Source organism: Gavialis gangeticus, unplaced genomic scaffold (genome assembly GCF_001723915.1).
Source record: "Gavialis gangeticus isolate Ggan-Ray unplaced genomic scaffold, GavGan_comp1, whole genome shotgun sequence".
Lineage (NCBI taxonomy): Eukaryota > Metazoa > Chordata > Crocodylia > Gavialidae > Gavialis > Gavialis gangeticus.
In genome coordinates this window covers 78,724,559-78,733,991 of record NW_017729034.1, presented here as the reverse complement: position 1 = coordinate 78,733,991, position 9,433 = coordinate 78,724,559, and positions in this window count along the sequence as shown.

Here is a 9,433-nt window from a genome sequence, read left to right as displayed (position 1 = left end):
TAAAACTCTTGCATGAATAAGTAAGAATTTTTCTATACCCCAACCACAGCAAGTCCTGCCACTCTACACCCACTTACAACCTGAGGCACACTTTAAACCCAGAAGTTTAGTGTGGTGAGATTACTCTTGACTTCTCACTTTTCACCTGTTCTTATGACTTGGACTCTGGTATGCCTGAAAGTGGCTGGTGGGAATGAACCTGGAGTAACCTGGCTAGGGCTTTTGGGTTTGGAGCACACTGATGGGCATGAGCACATGGAGTATATTCTGGTCCCTTGGTCCCACCACTTCTGCAATGTAGACAAACACTAAGAAGACTCATGATTGGACCCTCAGTGAATAATCAGTGTCCTGCCTGACCTTTTTTCACTCTAGTATTTGAAATAAGAAACCTCATTAGAGGTGATGTAGTCCCTTTAGATGTTTCCTTGTACCTGGTTTCTTCTGCATGTCACAGAATCTCAAGCCTTAAGAGGAATTCCAGTGAAGTGAGCACTGGCAGGACAAAAGGGTTTGTGGAGCTTCCCTAAGCTTCTTCCTGCTAAAGGTCTACCCTGATTGGAAGGAGTGGAATGACGTTACTCCTGGACATGGATTTTACAGAAAAGGTTCCAGGGAGTCCTGAATTAACTGAGGGAAGCTGAATGAAGGAAAGAGAAGTTGAATGATTCTAGCTCTGGCACAAAGATGGCTCTGTCATACCTGATCAGTTCCTGTGCGTATATGAGCACTGAAGTAATCATATTTGGGCCAATGACTCAAAACAGCATCATGAATCCCCAGAAGCAGCTAGAAGTGTGAGAAATCAGGGAAACTCTCCTGAAGAAGGGAAGGTCCCCAAGTGGTTTGTTAAATGGGAACCCATTTTTGAGCAATGGTGAGAAGCTGGCCTTTAAACTCACCTCTGTTTTGTTGGACTATAAAACCAGAAAAGTCCATCAACGTAACCAGTAAGCACAATGTAATTGTACTGTTCTTTAGCATGAACTCAGTATGCAGTGGTCTCTGTGATTATAACTTGTGGGAGGAATAAAAATACTGCATTTATTACAGTTTATTTTTATTTCATTTCATGTAAATCCAAGTTCTTTGCTCCACATACCCTTATTAGATGCCTATGCCAGCTTTTGTCTGGTTACTGACACACCTTTTGTTTGGCAGACTTTTCCTCTGATGCTAAGAGCTTAGTGGTTGTCTTCTAAGGTAAAGTAGCAGTGACTGTCTTCTTTACATAATTCCAGTTTACTGGAGGGAGTAGACTGTGTCATGAGCTTTGCCCTTTTCATGTCCTGTTTCTAGTAAAATGGAGGAGTTAGGAACCTCCCTCTCCAGCTTTGCTCTTTGGAGGGGATTAAGGGGAGGGCACTTGAGGTCTGCTACCTGAGTTCCCTGTGCCCATGAATCCCTTTGTATTTGCTTGCATTTCTTTGCTTATCTATCATCCAGGTATCCAGTGCCTTCAACATATGAACTACAGCTATATTTAGCTATATCATGGGAGAAAGGGAAATAATGGACACAACTTCTAATGTACCAGTGTAACTGAATCATTGATCAACATCCTGAAGGAACATAATTCAGATGTTGATCAGTTCTGTTCAGATCACAGTTTTGATACAATTAGCATATGGACCTTTTCAAGGTTTGAAGATGTCCAGAATTTAGGGCTTTGGCTCACTAAACCATAATTAATACATTTTCAAAATTAGTAGCTCATGGAAGTAGAAACACATCATTGATTGTGTATGCTTTGAATACTGATGATTTCATTAATTATATTAAGGACTCTATGGGCATGTCTTCTCATGCATTTGATCTGGCCTAAATTTATTCTGGTGTAAACTACTCTGGAGTAAGTACTTTCAGGCAGGTGTGTACACATGTAGGGATTAGGGAGCAGATTTGCTGCTCTTTGAACCAAGTTTCCTGCAGCCCTACAATGGTCCCCTGACACCACTGGGGGGAGCTCAAGGCTCCCCCTGGGTGCTAGTCCAGGGGCTGGCAGGGAGCACAAGGCTGCGTTCTGGTGGGGTGGTGACAACGTCCCCCTGCCCTGGCAGCAGGGAGCTCCTGGCTTTGGCTCCCCAGTCATGGGCAGGGGACTTGAAAAGAGCTTCAGGGGAGGGACAGGTCCCAGCTTCCTGTCCCGATTCATCAGTGGGGCAGCTAATTCACTGCTAGATACTCCACCAGTAGATTGGGGTAGGGGGCTGGGACCTACCCTACCCCTGCAGCTCTTTCCAAGCCCCGTGCCTCAATCAGCTGATCAGGGCACAGGAATGGGACATGTCACTGACCAGGACAGTTCCTAGTTCCTGTCCTGCATGCTGGGTAGAGGTTGGGCAGCTTGTTCCCCCCTCAGCTATATGAGCCTGGAGCTGGGGGGGAAACAGATTGGGGAGCTTGTTCCCCACCCAGCTCCATGACGGCGGGGTTATGGGTGCAGAACAGGATCCTCTTTCTGTCAGCAGGGAGCTTCCAGTGCCAGCTCCATGACCGTGGGGAAACTCCATGACCATGGGGCAGGTACGGGGAGATAAGTCTCTCCCAGCCCCCCACTCCCTGATCCTGATAGTGGTGTGGGGGGCTGGGAGTGGTGTGGGGGCAGGAGGACATAGTCCCCACCTTTAATTCTTTGTCAGAGCCTGCCCCGGCAGCAGGCAGCTACGGGAGGCAGGGAGCTACCTCCTGTCCCATGGTGGATGGCTAACCGGGAGCAGATTTTGCTCCCAGTCAGCTGTTTACATGAGCACTACTGCTAATATCAAGTTAATTAGGTACTTGCATTTTCAGGTAGCAAATTTACTCAGGGAGGTTTACTGTATAATATGCATATGCATGTGTAGAAACTCATGCTTACTTTACAGTAAACTATGCTAATGTGAAATTAAGCATCTCATATAGATGCACCTTGTCATTCTTTTGTACCTTTGACTTAAACAAACCAGAAAGTATAAAGATACACATGCAATCATTGTCATGATTCCTGGTGTGTCTCTTATTTTCTCTTTTATATATATTTGTAACTAAATCTACCTTTCCTTTTCTCTTTTTGTTGTCTTGAAAATCTTTTAGAATCCAATTAGGACTGGATTTATTTATGTGAAGTGAATAAAGTAGAATACATTGATTGCAGTACCATGTTCATTAGAACATTCCTAATGCTTTACCTGGGACAAAAAAGGATAATGAGCCATTGATTTATCAGCCAAGAAGCCAGTTACAAAAGATGCAGGTGTTTATTGTTTCTTTCAATGACTTGCAGATTTGAACTAAATGGTACCATATCTTAGAACTTTTGTCCCTGCACATTGTACAAACATACTAATATAATATTAATAGTAAAAGAATAAGTCCAAATTAGATGTATTAATAAAGGAATATTTTGATATATTCTACTTTAAGATGGATAAATATGTATATGAATTTTCTCAACCAAAGTAATGTATATTAGAATTAGACAACCTCATAGACAATCTCACTAACACATTCCCTTCAGCAGTCTTTACATGAAAACAACAGTTGTAGTCACTTGAAACTGAAGCATCTTCTAATTAATTTCCACTATAGCTTTTAAACTGCTGCTTAGTGCTGCTTAGTGAACGTAACACAGCTGGTGCTTCCTTAATGTTGATTTTATATATATATCTCTATATATATATAGATAAACACACACACACACGTGTATGTTTCCCCATGTGTTTTGGGATTCCCTCATAGATAAGTAAATTGCTGGGAGTGAATTGCTCCCAGTGTCCTAACTGGGAGTATTTCCTCATGAAGTTAATGCTCTCAGCATTAGCTCAGTCAGTGCAAAGCTGAATGTGAGGATTGCTCCATCTTCCTTGCGTATGTCTCTGTGCAATGTAGGTATCACTGGCTTCTCCTGTCAGGCTTACAACTCCTACAATTAAAATCCTCCTCCTCTGGACCAAGAAGTTTCATGCAAAGGCTCAGATGGTTCAGATTCTCAGTTTTCAACTTTTCTCTTACATGCTTTATTTTATATAACTTCACTCATTCAGCTTCTTTACCGCCCCCCACCCCCCAGTTTATTTTTGTGAGCCACTTTCATATGATCTACATTCATTCAGGCTTCATTTCAAAATGATTCCAATTATTCTTGAAACTAGCATTCAAATTTGGTCAGTCTAGATGGCCATCCTATGCTGGAGTTGGACACATTCCCTCATACCTATCCAGTGTGAACCTTTATACACTTATAAGGGGATGTACCTGCTCCTACTAGGTTCTAGATACTGCCATAATAAGGGCACTTACTAGGAATACAGAAAGATGTTGGCTGCATGTAAAGGAGGCTTATGTGCCAGGAAAATTATACATGTAAATCAGGTAGTTTTCTTGCACAAAGTTCACACTCCCACATTCAAGGTTTTGTGTTGAGAGACATCAATGAGCAAATGAACCAAATTCTCTGGTACACCTTTCTTGCATTCAGCACAGAAAAGGAGCAGGAGGGTAAAGGTGGTCTGAAAATACTTGTATGCATAGCAGCTGCCACCATTTCCCTCTCCTTCCTGAGCTGTGAATAGTGAAAAGAACTCTGAATGGTACTGTGATATTTATTTTATAATGAGTAGGGAATAAAGGAGATTCTTCAGGTTTTGCCCTTTTACTGAGTTAGGGAGCCGAAAAAGTGCCACAGCATAGAGGAATGTAGGAATGGTAGTTTGAAAGCTATTTCTGAACATTTGCTTCTAAACTTATACATGTTAGTAGATCCTAAAAAGTCTTAAAGTGAACCTAAGTCTCAGAGGTTCTTCATACAAGAAGTGGAATATTTCATAGAGAGGTATAACTTCACTTGCTTAGAAAGCCTTAACATTTTCATAAGATGACAAAGCCTGTGCTTTGCATCAGAGGAAAACAGATAATTGAGACTAAACACTTTAGCATGCTGAAGTCATATATTGTTGAGGTAAATTGAAATGATTTTAGATGGAAGAATGGTGGATCAGCTGAATGAGCAGGAAATACATACTTATTCTGATGGCAATATCACTTTAAAGAGCACCAGAGATGTATTTTTCTCTTTTGCTGTAGGTTAACATTTACAGCCTTCAAGTAGTGGGCAAATCAGGCATTAATCTGTGTTGCCCATCAGACCAGGAAAAAACTTCCATCTTCATGATAAGAGCAGTACTACCACTCTACTACTGGCTGTTCCAGGTTTTAGAAATCATTCTAAGTAGTTAGACTGAAGTATTAAGTAGTGGAGGTTGTTGGGTAGTTCAAGAAGTTGCTGGCCAGGAAAAACAGCTGGAGAAAAAGGATTATCCAATAGTAGAAAATGGGGTTTGGAAGTGTTAGCAAGGAGGTCAGAATAAGCCTTTGGATGAGAGCCGTGGGGAAGGAAATACAAGTTTTATGTTTGCTTTGGTAGGAATGATGGACAGTAGGGCTGTGCAAAGCTTCAGTCCCTGATTCGATTTGGCAGCGATTTGGCTCCATTTGGTGGCCAAATCTCTGAATCTGGATTGAATCAGAGGACCCTTTAATCTCTCCTAATTAAATCGGAACCCTCCAAATTGATTTGGAGAGATTCGGAAAGATTTGGCAATTCGGACATAGACACAACTTTAAATGTTTTCTCTACATACCTCTAAGTAGGAGGTGGCTTGTGAATGCTGCAGTGCTGGGGTGCATGGAGCATCCCACAGAAGCATGGAGGCTCCCCAGCACACTTGGCAGCAGACCCGGAAGTGAACCGCAAGCACTTCTGGTCCACTTCTGGATCTGCTGGGCGGTGTGCAGGTGACTCTCCCACCCCCCAGCTCAGCGACTGGTGCCTCCTGGATCTGGGGGGGCACCCAGGGTTCCCCTGCAGCCAATTACTGAGCCCGGGGGAGGGGTGTGGGGAGGGCCCTTAGTGCACTCCCTGATGGACCTGGAAGTGGACCGGAAGTACTTCTGGTTCACTTCCAGGTTCGCTGCCTAGCATGTGGTGCCCCCATGCTCCTGTGGGACACTCCATCCACCCCAGTATTGCAGCATTCATGAGCTGCGCTGGTATCTTGAGGTATGCAGAAAAACATTTAAAGCTGTGTCTGTGTCCAAATCACTGAGTCTCCAAATCAGCATTGAATCTTCAGATACAGATTCAACCAAATAAAATCAAGAACAGTGATCCAAATCAATGAATTGAATCACTGTCCCTGATTCAGGCCGAATCCGAATCCAAATAGAATAGGGCCTGCTTCGCACACCCGTAATGGACAGTTGACTACACACTTGTTTCCACATGCCCTTTGCCCTACATGCTAAATACTAAAGCGTTTAGGCATACACAAACAATTCCTATACTGTGATTAAGGGTATAGGTCAGGGGGTCAAACTCATCCATTGGAACATGGCCTCCCGTTAGTGAGAGACAACAGCACATTAGGTGCATACTCAATATACTAACTTTTAGACAGTTAACTTTTTAAAATTGACTTAACTGTCAGAGTGTACACACATATGTGGAGTAGTGTTGTCTTACATGCAGCCCAAGATAATACACCTTTGTGGCGTATTATTTTGAGTTGTAGTAGTTAAGTTGACTTAGCTTATAAGCTGGCTGCCACCATGTCAAGGAGCTGTATGTGTGTATGCTCTGACATGGCTTTCCTTAAGCCAAAGTAGCTAAATTGCCTTATTTTAAGTCAATTTAGTATGTGTGAACACACTCATTGAAGGCACTATACACCAGGACTACTTCCTGATATAGGGCTTATGACCAGGAAAAGTGTTTCTTCTCTTAGGTAATATGAAAGCCCTGAAATCTTTCTCTCCCTTTTTTGTTTCTTTTTTTCAAGACTAGGATATGGCAATGTTTTTCTTACTAAGTGTATTCCCCCCTTTTTATTTTCTTGTCCATCCATCATCCCCATAAAAAAATAGGTTGGAGATTAGGAAGAACCTTATGACAGTGAGGGTGGTCAAACATTGGAACAGACTACGTAAAGAAAGTGTATAATTTCCATCCTTGGAAGTTTTGAGAAGGTTAGCCAGACACTTGGCTGGGATGGTTTATTAATGATGATTCTGCCCTGCATCGGAGGCTGGATTAGATGACCTCCTGAGCTCCCTTCCAGCCTTATATTCCTGTGATCCTGTGATCCTACACAAAGGTGTGATAAATCTGGAAAAAAATGGAAGGTGACTTCTACAAAATGTAAGATTTTTAGGTTGGTAGTTTCAGCACCTTTTTACATATGGAATAGCTGTACCAGGCAAAAAGTTTCTTTCTAAAAAAATAAAATGTAGCCAATACACTAGGAAATTCCTAACCTCCTATCTCCCAAAATAGCTGGCCGTTCTAATTCAAAGTATAGATTTAGTTGCACACAGAGAGATGGTGAGGTCATTTCCAGACAAGCCAAATTTCAAACTTGCTCAGTCTTGTCTGGGGAAAAAGACCTAAATGATAGGATTTCTAACATTGCTCGATATTCTGCTCAAATTTATGAGAAACTTTTTTCTGTATTTAGACTAAGTATTTCTCTTCCCCATACAGCCAAGTGATCTTTGAGCTGGATCCTTTACAAGGGAGAGGAAGGACATACACTTTTGATGCTGATTTCACTGGCAAGTAATTTTACATTAAGGCAGCACACAGTGAGGAGCTTTAGCATCTAGGTGGTGCTCTCTCCACACAGCTTGAGATGGAGCATTTCTGAAACTAACAAAGTTGCATACTTTTGCTACCTAATAATTGTAAAACTTTATTTTTCTTTTCATGGAGAATATGCTAGACAAAGACCAGGAAGCTGTGTAACAGTAACCTTTACACTCCCTTGCCTTTGTACAAAATTGCTAGGCAACACTGGATGGATCTACCTTGTAAATTCACAATCCAGCACACCAACTTCCTTTCTTTTAGTTAATCAGTTACTGCTTTTAAATGTTTACCCTCTATTTTACTTTCAATGATCATTTTAAAGCACCATCTTTTCTTAAGTCTTTTTTAGCTTACCAACTCCAGCTGATAGCACACCACTTTCTGAAACTGGGGTGTGGGTGTTAAAAGAAGGAATAAACTTATGAAGACTTAGGTGGAAAAGTTCTATGTATGCTCATCTTACCATTCCAGAGCAGAACTGCTTGTCTGACCTCCAGTTATGTAGCAACAAGGGGAAAATTTCCTGGAATTAGGCCACTGCAGGAACTCTGGTTTAAGTCATGGCTGTCATCTGAGAAACAAATTTCCAGGCATTTTTTAATTTAATTCACTTAATTTTTATGCAATTGAATTAGAAGATGTGATTAAGGATCACATAATACACCGTTGGGCCTGTACAACCTTAGTAATACATGAAATGGAGAAGCATGACAAACTTATTATAAGAGGAAATGGTGAAATCTCTTGCGCTGGTTTGGTACAGTGCCTACTTGTTTTAGATGTAGACAGAGGTGGGGAAGACTAGACCTAAGAAAGCTAAAGCAGGAGTGGATAACAATCTTCTACTGTAAATGTCTTGATGTGGCTCTTTGAGGAATTCATTACTTAAATCTTAAATGAGAGAAGCAATGCAAGTACATGTGAAAACTTCCCCAGTTGTAAAAATCTTAAACTAGCACTACATACAAATTGCCCTTGCTGGTTGCAATCTGCCCTACTGTTTGTTTGTTTCTCCCCCTGCAAGTCAACTGCTCCAGCAAAAGTTGAAAACTCTGATCAAACTAAAGGTTTAGCTTAACTTTCCATGACAGCAGCTCCATTCTTAGTGCTGTGGATTCAAAGGTGGGACAAAGATGACCTTTTCCATTGCCGACCACTTTCCCTTTCAGTTAAATGGAGCAGAGAGGCTTTATTTTAGGAATCCACCTGTCCTCAATTCAAGGTGCTTAGGATCTTACCTTTCTATGCAGTTAGTGTTTACAACACCCCTCTCTTACACCTTATAACACCCTGCTGACTTTGCCTGAGTAAGTAAATCCATTTTTAAACAAGAAAGCTAAAAATGGAAAAAATTTCACTGTTCCAGAAATTTAAATCACCTGGCAGACTGAAAGTTTAAAAACAACCAAACCAAATCAAACCATGTCCCTTTTAATCCAGATGCAGTGCTTGAAAACCTTCCGCTGAGGTTTACATGGGAAGCCTGCCCAGCTGTAGGATGCTTCCTAGCTCTGTGAAGCATGGTGATTCACAGCTGTAGCCTAGAGCATAGATAGATAGATAGATAGATAGACAGATAGATAGATAGATAGATAGACAGATCGATCTTCAATGCATTTATCTATGAAAAATATTCTCGTTCCTTCCTTCCTTCCTTTCTGGGTGAGAATAAGATCTTGGAAAAAAAGGCTTGGCAGGTCCTAGTACTTTCGAGTTAAACAGTAAGAAGTGACCAGATATGGGTGTGTGTGTGTGTGTGTGTGTGTGTGTACACTGCTTCCTACTTCCACTTTTTTACTGTAAACCCTG